Source organism: Gavialis gangeticus, unplaced genomic scaffold (genome assembly GCF_001723915.1).
Source record: "Gavialis gangeticus isolate Ggan-Ray unplaced genomic scaffold, GavGan_comp1, whole genome shotgun sequence".
Taxonomy (NCBI): Eukaryota; Metazoa; Chordata; order Crocodylia; family Gavialidae; genus Gavialis; species Gavialis gangeticus.
The window spans coordinates 37,636,651-37,654,497 of record NW_017728993.1 but is presented as its reverse complement, the minus strand read 5'-3'; the positions used below and the strand labels follow the sequence as shown (position 1 = coordinate 37,654,497).

General features: G+C 39.9%; 1 long non-coding RNA gene across 2 annotated transcripts in view; it reads left to right on the top strand.

The window, feature by feature from the left end:
- Positions 1–16,679, top strand: part of LOC109286813 — a 36,668-nt gene extending 19,989 nt beyond the window's left edge. Inside the window, exon 3 of one of the 2 annotated variants that reach the window (XR_002094687.1) lies at positions 16,445–16,679. This is a non-coding gene — a long non-coding RNA (uncharacterized LOC109286813). Of the gene's footprint in view, positions 1–11,477; positions 11,544–16,444 lie in introns of those variants that run through there. The other variant, XR_002094686.1, reaches the window with a different exon arrangement.
- The last annotated feature ends 1,168 nt before the right edge of the window (positions 16,680–17,847 follow it).

Here is a 17,847-nt window from a genome sequence, read left to right as displayed (position 1 = left end):
GTGTGACTTGAAATTAGCTTGATTGGAATTAAAACTCAAAATATAAGGCATTGAATTGGCTGGTTTTAAAAAATATGGTTTAAAAATACATTCTCTGCAGCACACTTTTAGATGTGGCAAGTGCATGTCTAAATTTTAAATCTCTCATCATGCCAAATTCCATTCGGTGTTTTACGTTAATGGCACTTATCACAGGTATTCATGAGGATATTACCGATGCTTATAAGTTTTCCCATGCTTGTTCAGGGCTAGAAAACTTTGATATGTACAAGCTTCAATAATGTTCTTATTTTTTTGTTGCGTTGACAGAAATTTTGTCAGTGTTATGTAGCTTATTTTGAATTAAATTTGTTCCTATGAGTAAGGTTAGGATGCTCAGATGCATAATTATGCTCTTAAAGTAAGGGATTTAAATGGGGGCTAACATCAAGCCCAGGGCAGCGTGGGGGAATAGTCATAAGATTGTTTTTCCTGTTTGGAAGTACTTAGGTTCTATAAAGGTAAAACAAATTCTCCCAACATAAGACTGAGAGAACATTTCTCTTCCTGCCAGCCACTGCTCCAATCTGTGAAATAAGACCCTCACTTTCACTTAAATAGAGGGGTGTTTGTGCTTTGGGACCTTTTCTAACTGCCTGGTCCGTGGCCAAACCAAATATACCCATAGATCCTAAATTCCTCCTCTGACCCTAAGTACTCACCCAGTCCAAGTATATTGCCGCATTAACAGTGTGTATGAGTGTAGCAAATACCTGAGATACTACCTCTGACTGCTAGTACTATAATTCATCTGCTCTGAGGCGGAAGAGTTTTATGCAGGGAATTTGTAGGGAGGTGTTACAAGGCATTGTTGCAACAATGCTTGCAGTGAGTGCAAGACACAGTGCAACAGGCTTATTACCCCAGGAGTGTAGTGTGCATGTGCCATAGCATTGCAGAGGAAAGAACTGTACCAAGAGGCCCCATCTAGTTAGGCCTGATGCGTTGGTCTAAGGAAAATGGATACACTCTCTTTTAAATGACACACAATATTGGAGCAAGACTATCTGTGTCAAATGAAAATATGGTATTTATATTTCATTGCTTTATGTCCTCCAGGGAGTGTTAAATATCCAAGTGGTATCTCTGAGAGTTTTATTTTGCATTCAGATCTCTACTTTAGCTGACAGATATGAAAAATTTCATATAGCCAGGCAACTACCTATTGACAGCATATCTGAAGGACCTCAAGTTATCCTGGTAATTGTCAACACTAATTTAAGAATAAAATATCCCCCCCACCCCACCCCTTCCAGTTCTAGGAGGTGACAGGCAAATAAGAACTGCACTGAAGTAATTATACCCCCCCCCCCCCATGTTAAACCATGCTGCTTTTGGGGTTTTAGCACTTGTCAAAGATGCATGGACAGGGAAATACAGTATGCCCTTATGAAGGACAAAAGCATATTAACAAACTCTTTGCTAAGGAGCAGGGCTGCTGAAATCCTGGTAAATATAAAAGGGAGGGAAATCTTAAGCTATTTGTACTGATCAATAAGGCAGCTCTGTTGGGCACCATCAGGTCTGCATTTTCATTCTATAGTATAATATAAAAAAATTAAAGCACCAAGCGCAGTTACAAACTATAACTATAATGTGTTTGTTTATTTTTAGGTTTTTTAGAAATGATTGATTTACAAAAAGGCCCAGGATGTAGGCACACAACAATGCTGGAAATTGCCCTGTACATCAAAAGTGGGCATAACAAAAGCATGGCAACAGAAGATCTTTCCTCCTGCCCAATCCAAATACTAACATGTCAGCAAGAGCTTCCAGGAAAGCTGGATGTTATGCTGTCCATCAGCAAGCAACAAGCCCTTGATTTTTTCCTTTTCCAGGATATTTTTTAAGTGTTTCTACTTCTCTGTGTTTGTCTTACTAACCAAGCCAACCCACCTGGTTGGTCCTAGCAAGGTGGTACATCTTTTGTCTGGCTTCTTTTGAATGACATAGACTAAAAAACTAAAGAACTCTCTGATACAAGGGTAGGCCACTCCCAGCGTGAGTGCCAGAGCAAAGGCATTTTGCTTGGTGTGCACACCTCAGGGCGGATGGCAGGGAAGGAGCCAGGGCTGTGCTGCCACAACAAGGATCGAGCCCTTTGTGGCTCCCCCACCATTCCCTGCTGGCATACTAACATCTTACAAGTTGTGGGTGTTTTTGGCACTCTGCCCAAAAACATTGCCAACCCCTGTTCTTATATCTGACAATGCTATTGCCAGACTAGTCCATCAGATTCAGATTATTTTCCTTTAGAGAAATCTGAAACTGAAAAGGGTTGCCATGGGCATAGAGAAAATTTCTGGGACTAAATTATAACTTTAAAACATTTTTCTATACATAAATCAGAGCCTATTAGAATAAGGCAATATCCTGATGACCAACCCAATGGGAAGACAAGGTAATCTTGGAGACAGCATGCCAAACGGACTCAGGGGACATTGGTTTTATGCATAGTCCTGTTATTGGGTGACTTTGGGGTGTCATTTCACATCTGTGCCTCAGGTCCCATCAATAAAATGGGGATAGAGAGGTACTTAACTATGCTAGTCTGAAGTCAGACAGAAGGCAGGGTTAGTTACGTTTGCCTCTTTTGTAATGTGCTTTGTGATCTGCCTATTTGAACTTAGTAGCAGTAATATTTTCACAAACAGAATCATAGAAATAAAAATGGCAGTCTCAGAATGGCCATATTTTAGTATTGCATTGGAAATGTTCTGCATTTTCTGTACCTCCCACAGAGGATAAGTAAAATATTTAAAATAACATTTTACTGGTTGATTTACAAGCCGTGACCTAGGGCAGTCACAAACATTTATTTACAAAGCTGCTTTGCATTAATTATATTCCTGTACAAGTTGCTTAGTTTCTGTGAACTCTATTCAGTATTGACTTATGCACTAGTTAAAGGGAATTCTCAGAATATTTATTTAGAAAAAAAATATGAAGCACGCTAAGGAAGAGTGTGTGTGTGTGTGTGTGTGTGTGTGTGTGTGTGTGTAATTTCATTTCATCTCTCAGATAGTTAGTTATTTTCCCCTATGCATTTAGCTAACTGGTACCAGGCAATGATCAATGTGTAAGGCACGAAAATAGACAAAACCAGCTGAAAAAACAACCTTGTGCCTCTTTAAGAAAGGGGGAAATGTTTCCAATGATTTAGTACTTCATAAATTAGCCCAGGGACAGTTTTAAATTGTGCTCTTATTATGTATACAGGATTCTACTCATCTAATAATTTTGCTACTCAATAAAAAGTCATTCTGAATATCAACCAAGCGTCATAGGAATATGCTGTCCATGTTCTATAAAGAGAAGTTGTTTAGAATCCCCCCCCACAAAATGATCTCTCTGTTGTTTAGTCCTCAGTTTAATTACTTTCTGTCTGTTTTTATTTCAAGAAGCATGTGAATAGATAGTCTAGAAGTAAAGGTTTTAGTGCGTCATTCATCCATCATTACTTATTTCAGTTTATTAAAATGTGCTCAGTGGGGTGATAAAGGGACAAAAGGCAGTGCAGACATTCCACATGTGAAACAACTTATGAAATAAGAAAATTTATCTTGAGGACATAAGAAAGTGTAGGACAGTGTTCCCCAAACTGTTGATATCTGGGGCACACTTTTTTCTAGATTAAAATTGGTGGCGCACTTCACTTACGGGCCCAATCGCAGAGTGTGGAGCTGGCCCAGTTGGGGCCTGATCCTGCATGTTACACTTGCCTGACCAGGACTCAATCCCTCCACCTGGAACGTGCCTGGCAGGGGCCCCATCCAGCTGCACAGAATCTACCAGGTAGGGACTCCTTGCAGCCACATGGTGCCCACCCACCAAGGGGCTGATCCAGCCCACTTCTGTTGCTGCCATGGCACTCTAGTTTGTTGTGGCACACTGTTTGGGAATCCTGATGTAGGGTCTTGTCCTTTAGAGATGATGCCAGTCAGGGTAAAAACATCCCACTTGAGGTGCTTCTGATTGATTCCAGTCAAAACCTGGGAGTGACATAGCCCTTTTCATACCTAGTTTGTCCCTGAAATAAATGGCAATTAACTCAATTGTTAATTGATTGTTCTGGGAAAAGTGTTAGCTTGGATAATTCACAGGTACTTAAAGGGGAACAATTGGCTTGCACACCTGTAGAATCCTCAGGAAAAAGGCTTTATCCTAGGAGAAATCCAACACCTGTTTTTACCCTGTGAGAAAGTCTTGGAAGATTTCCTATTTGTGTCCCCTAGTTTTACTAGGTGATACCATCATTTAAAACCAAAGTTCATAAATCTCTTTATGGTTGCCTGAAATAGTAGTGATGTAGCTGTGATGGTCCAGGAATTATGTGAGAGGCAAAGATTTCTTTGGATTTTATCTTTTATTGGACAGACTGCATAGCTGGGATAGAGTTAGATGAGCTTTCAAATGCAAGATATTCATCTTCTGGTCCCTTTAGGAGAATCCTTGAAGAAGAATGTCTTCCACAGAAAAGCATGTCTAATTCTATCCCAACTATGCAGTTGATCCAATAAAATACCTTGTGCATCAACATCCTTTATTTTAAAGAGAGCCTTTTCTGACACCTTCTAAATACACATGAAATATTAGCTAAGGCTTCCACAGCATTTTAATCCAAACTACAGGAAATACTTCAGCTCCTGGAAAGGGGCACCAATCCAGTAGCTGGTAAATGACATTTAGCCAGTACATCATCCTAAAGATTTTTACTGTGGTTATAAGACTAGTTGTTCATCCCTCAAGGCCCAATGGTACTAAAAATGCATATTTACTTAGATGGTATCTTAATCAGAACAAAGCCAAAATATCTCCTTAGGCTGCATATTGGGGCCAAGATTTCATCTGGTAAGGATTCTAGGGTTACTAGCAAATACAGAAAAGCATATATTAACCACTTATCTCAGCTTGGACTTCCTGGGGTTCATAGGAGATGCCAGAGCTTTCATCTTAAACTCTCACTGGTCAAAAAAGAAATTAGAACAGAAAAAAGAAGGGTCATGGTTCCATAGTTGTTAGGGTCAGAAGGAACCTCAATAGATGATTGAGTCCAACCCCCTGGCCTGGGCAGGAAAGAGTGCTGGAGTCATATGACTTCAGCCAGGTGCTTGTCCAATCTCCTCTTAAAGATTTTCGAGGTAGGCGAGAGCACCAGCTCACTTGGAAACCCATTCCAGATTCTGGCAACCCTTATTGTAAGGAAGTTCTTCCTGATGTCCAACCTAAATCTGCTCTCTGTCAGTTTGTGCCCGTTGTTTGTGGTTATTCCAAGGGGTGCCCTGGTAAACAGAGCATCTCCTATTTCTTGCTGTCCCCTCTACGCCCCCAATGAATTTGTAAATGCCCACAAGAATCCCTCTCAGCCTTCTCTTGCAGAGGCTGAAGAGATCCAGGTTCCTCAGTCTCTCCTCGTAGGGTCTTACCTGCAGGCCCCTAACCACATGAGTGGCCGTTCTTGGGACCCTCTCAAGGTTATCCATATCCCTCTTGAAGTGCGGCGCTCAGAACTGGGTGCAGTACTCCAACTGCAGCTTGACCCATGCCGCATAGAAGGGAAGTATCACCTCCATGAACTTGTTCATGATGCACCTGTTAATGCATGATAGAGAGGGGTTAACTTTACGGATTACTTCATTACATTGATGACTCCTATTTATCTTGGAGTCAACTATAACTCCGAGATCCCTTTCTGCTGTTGTGCTACTGAGAAGGTCATCCCCTAACCTGTAGGTGTTTTGGTGATTCCTTCTCTCTAGATGCAGCACTTTGCACTTGTCTTTGTTGAACTGCATCCTATTCTTTTCTGCCTACTTTTCCAACCTATCCAGGTCTGCCTGGATTCGATCCCTTCCCATTAGTGTGTTTACTGTACCCCATAATTTCGGATCATCTGTGAATTTGGACCAGTGCTCTCCACAGCCTCATCCAAGTCGCTGATGAAGTCAGTTTGTTTATGAGAACAGGATGAGATACTGTATCGAAAGCCTTCTTAAAATCCAAGTGGATGACATCTACCTCGACTCTTGCATCTAAGCATTTTGTGACCTGGTCATAAAAAGAAACATGGTTAGTCAGGCAAGATCAACCTGCTATGAACCTATGCTGGTTGCCCTTTGGCTTTATTTTTCCTTCTGGGCTCCCAAAAATGTGATCCTTGATAATTTTTTCAAAGGTTTTCCCGAGGATAGAGGTAAGACTATAATTACCTGGATCCTCCTTCCTCCCCTTCCTGAAAATAGGGACCGCATTGGCCCTTTTCAAGTCCTCTGGGACCTGCCCTGAGCACCATGAGTGCTCAAACAGTCATGCCAGTGGCTCTGCTATGACACTGGCCGATTCCTTCAGCACCCCTGGATGAAGATAATCCTGGCCTGCTGACTTAAACACATTCAGCCCCTCCAAGTGTCCCTTTACTAGGTTAGTGCTGACTGTTGGTGGGCTGATGTTCCTCCTGTGCCTATCTATAATGCAATTGGGGGATTTGTTTTGATCCATGTTCAGGAACACAGAGCCAAAAAACTCATTGAAGAGTTCAGCTTGGTCCCTCCTATCTGTCACCAATTGCCCTAGCCTGTCCTTTGGGGTCCTATGTTACCCTGCACCTTCTTTTTGATCCCTGTGTACCTGAAGAACTTTTTGTTGTCTTTAATTTTTGTCACCAGCCTGAGTTCCATTCTGCTTTGGCCTTCCTAACTGACTCCCTGCAAGTGCGAGCCAAGGAGGTACACTTGGGGGTCAGTAATGGATCTTTGCTTCATTCATTTCCTGGATGAAAGCTATTGGGGTCTGTGGTAACAGCACTCCCTCCTTGCTCAGTATCTGTTTTCTATTACAGAAGCATCCAAAAATGATTAATGAGGAAAAGACAAAGGAAAGCAAGTGAAAAACAAGCATTTTCCTGTCACAGGACACCTGGATGGCTCTAATATGGTGGAGTTAGAACGTAGTATTGTTAGAACCCCATTGCTTTTTTTTAGACCTTGCTTCAAAGAACCTAGCTATCGATGCCTCAAGCTAGTTGGGCTGATTCACTTCAAGATGGATTAAAGAGCCTTCTGAGCATAAACACCAATGACTCACAGCCTGAAAAGAAACATCTAAATAGATTACAAATAACTTGGGACATCAGTGTGCAAATTGTCTGATGACAGTACTACAGTGCCCTAGTTCTCCAGACAAGACAGAACATGGGTGTTTTGCCTCCCAACTTTGGTAACTAGGTACTGGCAAAAAAAAGTGGGGCAGAAATCTTTGAAATGTTTCATAGGACTCCCATGGATAACTCACAAATGAAGAGATGCACGGTTAATTGCATAGGCCTGGAGTTCCCCAACCTGTTCCCATGTCCATAGATTTTAAGGTCAGGCGGGTGGAGGGGGGAAGGGGAGAGACCGTTGTGATCGTCTGATTTGATCTTGTGCAGAACAGATCAGAGGCCTTTCTGGAATCAATTTCTACTTCAAGGCTAGTAGCTGTGCTTCTCTTAGAGAAACATTCAGTTTTGATTTTAACATTTTCAGTTGCTCTGGCCTTTACTCTGCTGGATCCAGAGCAGGAAAGATGCAGAGTGCTGGGGAGGGGTGAGGGGCAAACAGATACAACTGCACATACCTGGCCAGTTATGCCTCTAATGAGCAGAAGGGTTGGACAGTACATGAGCCAGAACATTTCCTGGGTATTTCAGGAGAGGAAGACACAAATGGCTTTATGTCCTCCTCTTTTTTTTAGTGTTTGATTTTTCTCAGAAATACTTTATCTTGTGCTAAGAGACAATGACCGTCAAGGAACCTTTGGTCAATAGTACTGAAATATATCATGCTCTGGTACAATTCTGGCTAGAATGACCCCAAAGAAACAAATAAATCTCTTGTTTTGGGTGAATCCTCAGCTGCTAGTGCCATAAGGCAAATTTAAAGTACCGAGCCTTTACCCTTTTCTGTAAATGTATCAGGTTCTAGCAGTCCAGTTATATAAGGATGATATTCCACTAGAATTCCTCTCATTACACTGGAATATCATCCTTATATGAAGGTAGTCTTAGATGGTGGTCTACAGACCCCGGGGCATCTGCAGACTGTGTCTAAGGCAGGGGTGGGCAAAATGCGGCCCATGGGCTGGATGCGGCCCATGGGCTGGATGCGGCCCGCCAGGCCATTCCATCCAGCCCACACGACCCCTAAAAAATTTATAAAATTTATATTTATCTGCCCCTGGCTGCCTGTCATGAGGCCCTTGATGGCTTGCTAAAACTCAGTAAGCAGCCCTGTGTCCAAAATAATTGCCTGCCCCTGGTCTAAGGAGTCCACAAACGATGACTGTGATCAATCAAAATAATGTGAATACCCACACTTACAATTCAAAGGTGCCCACATGTCCATTTGAAATTTCCAAAGGGGTCCACACCTCCATTTGGAATTTTTTAGGGGTCTGCAAGTTAAAAAAGGTTGAAAATTACTGTTCTATAAGGAACCTACTGTGGAGAAATAACGTGGCTGTATTGCCTGGTTTTAGGAACATATACACCCACATACACAGCATTGTTCTTTTATCTTTCCCCCCACTCTTTTTCAATTGTTCAGGAGAAGATATGGTTCTACATTGCCCCTGCCTAGAGTAAGATCAAGCCTGTGTTTGCTATTCCTTGTACTAGATGTTGATTTCCCATTTCAGGAGCACGTATAAGCCAAGATACTCAAATTTGACTACTTAACATTAGGGTCCATTGTCCCTATTTACAAACTTGAATAAGGTACCTGTTCTTAAAAATGTAAGGATCTAGCAGTTCACACTGAATTTAGCAGATGAACATCAGCATGAAAATCAGCACATTTAATAGGCATTTTAATAAAGATCTTTAGCTTTCATTTCAGGAAATATCTAAATAACATCATCCTCATTATAGTATAATAAAATAAAATAATATAATAATAAGGCAACCCAATGTTTAACTGTAAAGAATTCACCTCCATCACAATTTAAAAAATATGTCAAGGCCCTCACCCGACTCAGCAAGCATGGCTGGCTGCCACCTGGTGGTTTTCCTAAGAGAGAGAGAGCAATGTCAAGGGGATCCTCTCTAACTGCAAAGAATGTACTATACTTAAGTTTCCCTGATTGTATCCCAAGGAAGTCATAGCAGCTGCCTGGGTGTCCAATCCCCGTGCACAGTCCTCCCTGGAGCAAAGGTGGGTGCCTCCTGAAGTCTGGACTCTACAGACTGCTTCTCCCACATGTGTGAAGGGTCTTGGCACTGGCAAAAGCCTCTGGCAAGAATCAGAAGGAAGCCTCAGACAGGCAAGCCAAGAGGGTCTGTCCTGGAAAAGGTAGAGAACACAATCCTCTTACCTGGGCTGCCTGTGGCTGGAGGGAAGGAGAGAGGGAGTCCTCAGCTGCTGTGGTTGCAGAGACCGCAGAACATGCTGAATGAGGAATACAAGCCAAATCTACCACTGCTTCAAGGAACGCAGGTTATAGCCTATAGCCAGCCCAGCTGGTGATGCTAAGCAGTTGCAAAGGCCCCTTGCTCTGGTTCCCTGGCACCAAACAGACCTCCTCTACCTAGCTTGGGCTCTGCCGCCATGCACAGCACTCATCACCCATGCTGTACACCCACCTACTCTGTACCCTGCCTGCCCTCCTAACTTCTCAGCTCAGAAAAAGGGTCCAGGTAGCCTGGTTCCACTAGGATCAGGCCCTTGACTCCTGCAGATGGCTGAAGCTGAGGAAGAATTGAAAGGGGAAGGGACAGGAAACTGCACCTCACCTCCCCCTGGAACTATCCCTGATTTCATCCAAAGGACCTATGGAGTCAATGGAAAGACTCCCTTTTGAATCAAGCACTGGAGGAGCAATAAGCTGTTTTGGTGAGAAGTTTTTTTAGAGTTTAAGCTTGAAAATGTAGTTATTTCCCTAAATAAACAAAAATACATTATTAAAATGAAAAATAATCTCTTTTTATTACATTCAACACCTGTACCATACAGAATTCCCCTTCCCCTTAATATACCTATGTAAAAAGCCTGACATGATTAGTAGGGAATGAGCCTATCACAACTTCTCTTCAGTGACATGAATTTGCTCATCATCCAGGATCTCATAGTGCATAGATAGGGGGAGCCGTACTATAAATAAAGTGAACTACTGCTTTCAAAAAGTCCTAGATTGACAGTGCTGAAATTTTCTGGTTAGTGTCCATGCCCCCTCAGTCTGTGAACTTTCTGAGATTCCCAGGAAGGGTAACAGTTGCAGTTATGATTTCTATATGGAATAGTCTGAGATCAGCAGATCATTTTCTGAAAGTCATCTGATGGCATTTACCTGTTAAAGATCCAGCTTGGATTTGAATTACATGCATGGCACATCTTTGTCAAATTACTAACTCTCTGGCACTATGTGGTATGTGACGCTAACTCAGCAACTAATTTGAAAGATACCTGCATTCCAGAAGTTACAGTTTAGCACACTGACTACTGGGCAACCCTTATATGCAGTGGCTCTATTACAATCTGGTAGGAACATAGCCCACCCAGAGAATTTGGGCTCTCAGTTCCCTAAGTACCACTGTCATTTATTTTAACAGCAATTAGATATGTATCATGATTAGAAATTCAAATTACTTTACCTTCCCTAGGTACTTTTTCATGTTGTATTATATTTCAGGTAGCTCAGGATTAGGAAATGGGTGCAGCCACAACTGGTGAACTTTCCTGGATCTAACAACCATCCTCCCTCTATCACCTTAACAAGAGTGCCTCTGGTATATTAGCGTAGCTCTCTTGGCATTGTATGGTCAAGGATTTAATTTCACTACAACAAAAGCTACCATCAAAACCTTGTCATTGCAATTTGTTGCATGCTTTATTTTATGTTCTGCATCTCACTAAAGTTTCATCTTCCTGTCCCACTGGTATCGATTACCGCCTGGAACAGAGATAAATCTTAAGCTTAAAAAAAGGGGGGGAAATCATGATAGAGTAAGTTGGCCAAGAGTAGTAATAAGGTTATAGCTCTGGAAAGCAGAGTCAAGGGTACACAATTCTGATGTTTTCTATCAGTGGCATACTATTTAGCAGAACAATTTGCTAAATAATGATGTCAATGATAGTTGGCATCCTAAGAAAAGCAGTAAAACTATAAAAGGAAAGTGGAAACACTCAAACACAAAACGATATATTGTATACCTACACCTGCCTTAGGCATTGGTCACTACCAGATGTTTTAGAGGCTTGTGAAATAAATCTCATAGTGTTTTATGGAAAACCAGGCCCAGAGGAAAAGTCTTTTCCTAATCTCCGTTAGACCAAGTTTGCTTTATACTCTGAAGCAAGCACATTAACATCTCTTCTATTTTTTGCCTAAAATAAGACAAGGATATTTCCGTAATCTATACAAATATCTATTCCTTTCCCTGAGTTCACTAATTTCTTTGGTTTCAGCTGTAACCTGTGGCAGTAAGATTCATTGGGAACAAAGGGAACCACACATTTTTCTTATTTGAAAGGTAAGAACACAAAAGTATTATAGACTGAAAGAACATGCAGTGGATAATAAACTAAGACCATGCAAGACAGACAACCCATAGCCATCTGATTTCTCAACCAGTGGTCATCAAGGCATTAGTGATACAGAGTTGAGACAAAAGAATAGTTGTTTAGTTAGACGAGTTCAAACTGACCTCTTTCTTTGTGCAGTAACAGTGAGGGGCATCACTCCACAAAAAGAGTCTGTGTGTGTCTGGATCACAAATGTAGCATTACTTAGGACAGAATACATCCCCTGTCATTTGCCTCACTAAAGGTGATTTTTTGGAATTCCACATGAGTGTCCAGACCACAACCAAGAAATATTTTGGTTTTCAGAGGTCTTCTCCTTTTGACTTCCCTTTCCCCACCCCTGCATGCAAGTTGTTGAGGTGGCACCAAATAAGTTATCCAGTAATTGCAAAATTGTAATGCTGAACAGTGAACAGTTGCACCTCAACTACCAAGTTTGAGTAATTAATTTGGGCCCAGATACCTGACTTCTGTAGGTAATTGATGGTTGGGTAATCTGCCTATTAATTTCTTAAACTCTGGCATGTCTCTAGTTAATAATCAATAGTCCTGTTTTCTAATGAAGAAATGGCCTTGACATCATGGCCTTTGTGCAGTGTTAAAATACTATCGATCATTATCATTATCATATGTCCTTGATATGCTGTATAAGGGCATTAATATGAGTTTTACAGTAAAGGAATATTTAAGACCATGGAGAACAAGAATATATTCTGGAGAGGGCATTCTCTTTTCTCTCATTGATGTTGGACAAAACTGAAGAAAAGAGCTCCTTCCCTCCTCTCTTGAACATTGCTCACTTGGTGATCCCAAGATGGTCTGTGGCAACCCTTTTCCTTTTTGTTGGGGAGATATATATGCAAATTTGAATGTAATAAGTCAGATGCTATTATTTGGGTTTACTCTTTTCTAGTAAGTCATCCTCTCATGGGACATTCAGCTTCACAAGCTCTTCACTACATCTGCTGCAGTAGCCTCTTGAGCCATGTTCTAAGAGAAAATCAAAGTATTAATTGAGCCATCCTGGGCGCTATAAATAGAATGTATGATCATTTTTCATCAGAGACTTATTACAGACCAGAGCCTGGTCTATATTTGGATCTTTTGACTAAGGTGCAGTATCTAATTTCAAAAATAATGATACAGTAGATCTTATTTTACTATTCTTCCATGATAAGACTTTTTCTTCTTCCAAAATTTATACTCTGCTATTTAATAGGGAAAATCTTTTGTACTCTAGGTGTAAAATTACACCATCTTCAAGTCATTATTTAAAACAGACAAAATCAGATATCCTCTGCTGAGATGAAAAAATCTGAAATAAGCTAGGTTTAAAATGCCTGTTGCTTACTGATGGCACCCAGAGTATGGCTCAGCATAAACTTGGCATAACAGTGCCAATTGTGTTTAATGCTTCCATGTTTGGAAACAGAACTTCGAAGGGCAATGCTTTTGGCCAGAACACTAAAATATAAGTGGTGTCTGAATTTTGTTGAGATGGGGTCTAGGAATGTTCATGCCCTTATGCTGGACATGAAAACATTTTCCAAGTCTACTTTTGCTCTATACCTACTAGCACACTATTGCTCCCAGTAGCATACAGATTAATACTATATACATTTCTTTACAGAACTGATAGATGTGTTCTTAATTATATCCAGCTGCAATATATCAGCATAGGCTTTTTACCCCAAGGTAAGTGCAGATTTATTCAAGATGTAGAGTATGCATAATGCAGAGTAGTACACTTGTTACAATATGACTCATAGACAGTTATGAAGAACTGTGGATTAGACACGCGTGGGGTGTCCATGACTGCATCAAGCCAGTGAATTCTAGCAAGTACAATAAGCACATTTAGTATGATTTGTTTATGAACCAATATCTAAAATTGCAAATTTTCTGTATGGTAATTTATGTACATATATATAATATACTTACATTAAAAAATAAAGCAATTTTTTGATAAAATAGGCTAAGAACATCTTGAATGTGGGAAAAGCTATAAAAATTGCTGTGTGTAATTCACTCTTTACATGTGTACCATTCCTATTAGCATTCATAAGGAATAAATCCATGAGATGGACAGATTTTTAAAGTGATGTTGTTATTCTTATTAGATTATTTTAAGACTTACAGATATCCCATTTATAGGTAAGTAGTGTTTTAAGTAGGGTATAAAATTCCCTTTCTCAGAGAAAGCTTAAAATTCAGAAGATGTTCTTAGCATCTGCTTTCAAACAATATTTTGACTTTTACAAAAATTTTAGAAAAATAAAAAAATGACAATCTACACTTTGTTTTGATTTTTCTCATAACTATTTAAAAGCAATGGAGGGGGGGAGTATTATATATATAAATGTTTGGCATGGTGTGGCCTTGATATATAATCATGTCTGTTCAAAAAATGTCTGTTGAACAAAGGAACTGGTCGTAGGGCACAAGTGGTATCCTGAAGCAACTGAAGGATACAAACCTTGTCACTTCTTGTCTTGGTATCATTAGGAAGAAAATCATGTGGTTTCGCTTTAGGGGGAGATGAGCCAGTCATGTGACTATAGCTAGAAAGCCATTTTTAAGCATCTTTTCCCCCCATATGAAAAAAGAGGGAGGGGAGTTTTCAGCTTCATAAAATGTTTGCTCACTGGCCTGCCAAGAAGTAAATATTTTTACAAATATATTATTTACTACACAGGAAGCTTTTCCCTGAGAACACAGATAAATGTGCTTGCTACAGGAGCTTTATGACCACTACAGGCCCAACTGTCATTCCTTCGGTACTTCCTGTCAGTCCGACTAAACTCTGTCATCCTTCAACCCAGTTTAAATTAACAGGTAATTTGTAAATGTCACTTCAGGTTAGGCCGCTCATTTTGTTTCTACTCTACCAATGCAAAGTCTAGGACTAATTTTTCTTGTCTTCTTTTAATAGGATTTTCATTTATAAATAGAATTATGTTCTGAAAATAAATTACAGTAAGTGATGCACAGAACTGGTAGCAGCAGCACTTTCATAGAATTTCAAGCACCTACATCAGAAGAGATTAATAAAAACACTTCAAAGGCTAAATTCTATTTAAGCAGAAGACAGCTTTTGGTTAATATTTAATCTGAGTAACTGAGATCTTGGTTGAAAATATAATTTTTTAATATCTAAATTAATTTGCAAAACAAAACCATTAATTTTGCTTGAGAGCTTTCATAGTGCAAAAGTTTTTATAATTTATTTGGAAAAAAGTTAAAAATGTAATTTAATAGTAAAAGACCCCATTTTAACACGGAATGTGTGTCTATTGCAATATATTGTATTTGATCAGGTATAGCGTTTAAATCTAGATCTTTAAATGGATTTTATTGTACATTTATGTATTAAGACTTTTCATGAGAGTTTCTGAATTATAGTGTCAGAATGCTTTTAGAGGAAAGATTGTTGGTGAGTAAATATAACGTCTTACAAAAACAAAAATATCAATTTACTTTAAATAGATTTGTTTTCACGTGTCATAGGAATTAATATAGTGTGGGATCAATGTTTCACATAGAATATTTAAACAAAAATGCTGTACCCATGGTATCTGGGTTGCCTGTTCTCCTCCAAACATCTTCATTTTCAAACTTGTCAGGGAGATCTGGGTATAGGGGAACAGGCACAGTAACCTGCACCCTATATCTACTCTATTGTGTTGGTATAAGGCACCTCTTCCATTCCAGAGACACTGTTTGCTCCTGAATAACCTAATTTCCAGCAGAGAGAAGAGTTCAGTTTAGGCATAAACTCCAAATGCCTATAGTCCTTTTAAATTTTCCAAATTGGGATGTGGACTCTTCTCCCACTGTCAATGTCAAAACTCCTGTTGACTGCAGCAGCAGGAGGATTGAGCACTTTTTCCTTTCATTACATTTCTTTCAATCCCTCCACGTTATATTTTTATCTTCATTTCCCATTATCTTCTTTTCACATTATCTGTGTGCGTGCATGTGTGCGTGTGTGCATGCGTGTGTTTGTTTAATCAGTTTTCTTTCTAGTTGATTCCTTTTGTAAATCCTCTGCTTTAAGCATAACTTCTCCAGCATCTGCTTCAAAAGGATATGATAAAAGGGTTGATACAATGTGTCCAAATCTAGGAACGTTAAGGTGGTGTGTTTCACATAAGGGGCTTTTTTACTCAGTGTGTAGCATAATGTCATTATCAAGTAAGATAAAACATGATTTGCACACCTTGTTCAGTTGTACTGGTTTCTCTAGATACATTGTTGATATCTTTAAACACTTCTAATTACCTGGTGAATGTGTATGTGTGTAGTGGGCCCCACACCTACGTATATGCTTGCTAATAGGTCCAATGGTTGGTGTGACGGCAGACAGAATAATAGAGGTTCTAACCTGCTCTACTAAAAGGCATGATCCTGATCTCCTGGAGGTCAGGGGGAGGGGGGGGAATTCTGTTAATTCAAGATCAAGCGCAGGATGCTTGCTGCTTTTAATTGTCATTTGTGCTTTTATGGCAGTCATGCAGCTCCAGTGCAAGTATAGGCCCAGTGGCTGTCAGCAATTCTCAGTAAATGGCAGCAGGTCTGTGTGAAATGGGGATAAACAGAGATCTGTACAGATGAACTTTTCTTTTGACGTGGAACGGTTATGAGGTCTCATGCAGGAAGGGAACAGGGTGTGTTTCAGCTGGCTCTGTGTCAGGAGGTGCCTCAAGTGGAGCTGTTTTCTTACTGCCCTCTGTACTCCTCCACTACATGCCCACATTTAACCACTCCTTCATGTCAGGTGACCTTATAGTGTCTTCAGTGCCTGTTGTATTAAATGACAAATACAAATGCTATTTTTTTTCATTTTGCAGTTCTTGAAATAAATGAAGGCAGCTCCTGGTCTGACTCTTCATTGATACATTTTGTGTTTGTTTAATTTTCCATAAAAATATTGTGTGCTCATAAAAATATCAACAGATGTGCCATGCTAGGGTCTGACTAGGTCTTTTGATACATTAAGCTAGGGTAGTATGTAGCAGCACTGCTACTCACCATTTCCCTCCAGCTCAGGAATCCACTTCATACTAGTGTCATACCTCATTTCATAGTTTCATAGTTTCTAGGGTCGGAAGGGACCTGAGAAGATCATCTAGTCTGACCCCCTGCCATGGCCTTTCCCTTAAGGGTGTCCTTGTGTCTGCTTCCCTTTAGCAGGTACACTTATCTCCAAACATGAAAGTTTTTGCATTGGCTGCAGTGGTGCTTTGAAAAAGGCTTCACTCTACCCAACAGATTAGGATCAAGGACACTTCTGGAATAGGGAGATGGTGAACAGAAACTCAACAGCTGAAAAGAATGTTTGAAATTGGGACTGATGATATAATACTGCAGTCTCTTTGGCTTGGGTAAAGCATGCCTGAGAGACCTCTGTATTGTAATCTAGTACTTATTAACTAACACACTATTAAATGGACATGGTGAAATCTTGGGTCCAATAAAGTCAGTTAACTTCCTCTGGTCAAGGATTTCTTCCTGAGTATGGACCACAATGGTAATAAATAAAGATGAATTTGTAACTGTCATTGCAGAGGCTGTTTCAGATAATCTAAAAATTACATTTTTTCTGATATTGAGAATATCTGAACCCCTTTGTTGGATACTGAAAAACCTATTTTCAGCAGGCATTAATACTGACTTAATATCTGAAATATAAGTTCCCTATGTAAATATTAAACATTAAAGGTCTTTTTTATCCAGAATGTTAAATTAGCATTTATACTGAAAAAAGTCCAAAATTTGAAGAAAGTGCCTTGATATATTAGGTAATAACTGAAGTTCTCCCACCCTGGATTAATTATAATTAGGAGGGGTGCATGTACAGTTGGAATGTCATTCATTTCCTTGGGCTTTAGTGGATTTTATCTGTAACTGCTGCATCAGTCCAATTTTCTGCATAACTTACCTTAACAGGGTTTCACAAGCTGATCTATACTGATTTGTCACATTTTCCCACTGTATACCTTACAAAAGATCTCATGGTGAAGCAGAAGTAAGCTCACAGTCCCACAAGATGTGGCCATAATATAGATCAATATAATGGAGTATGATGAAACTAAGGAAACTGACCTTTATATGAACTAACTGCTGATATTCTTGAAATTTGAACTAGCGCTTTAGTTCTGGTAAGACTGCAAAAGAGCTAATAATCTGAAATGCTGACAAAAAAGAATCCACTGTAAAATAAATGCCTGTCTGCCTGTCTGACCATCAAAAT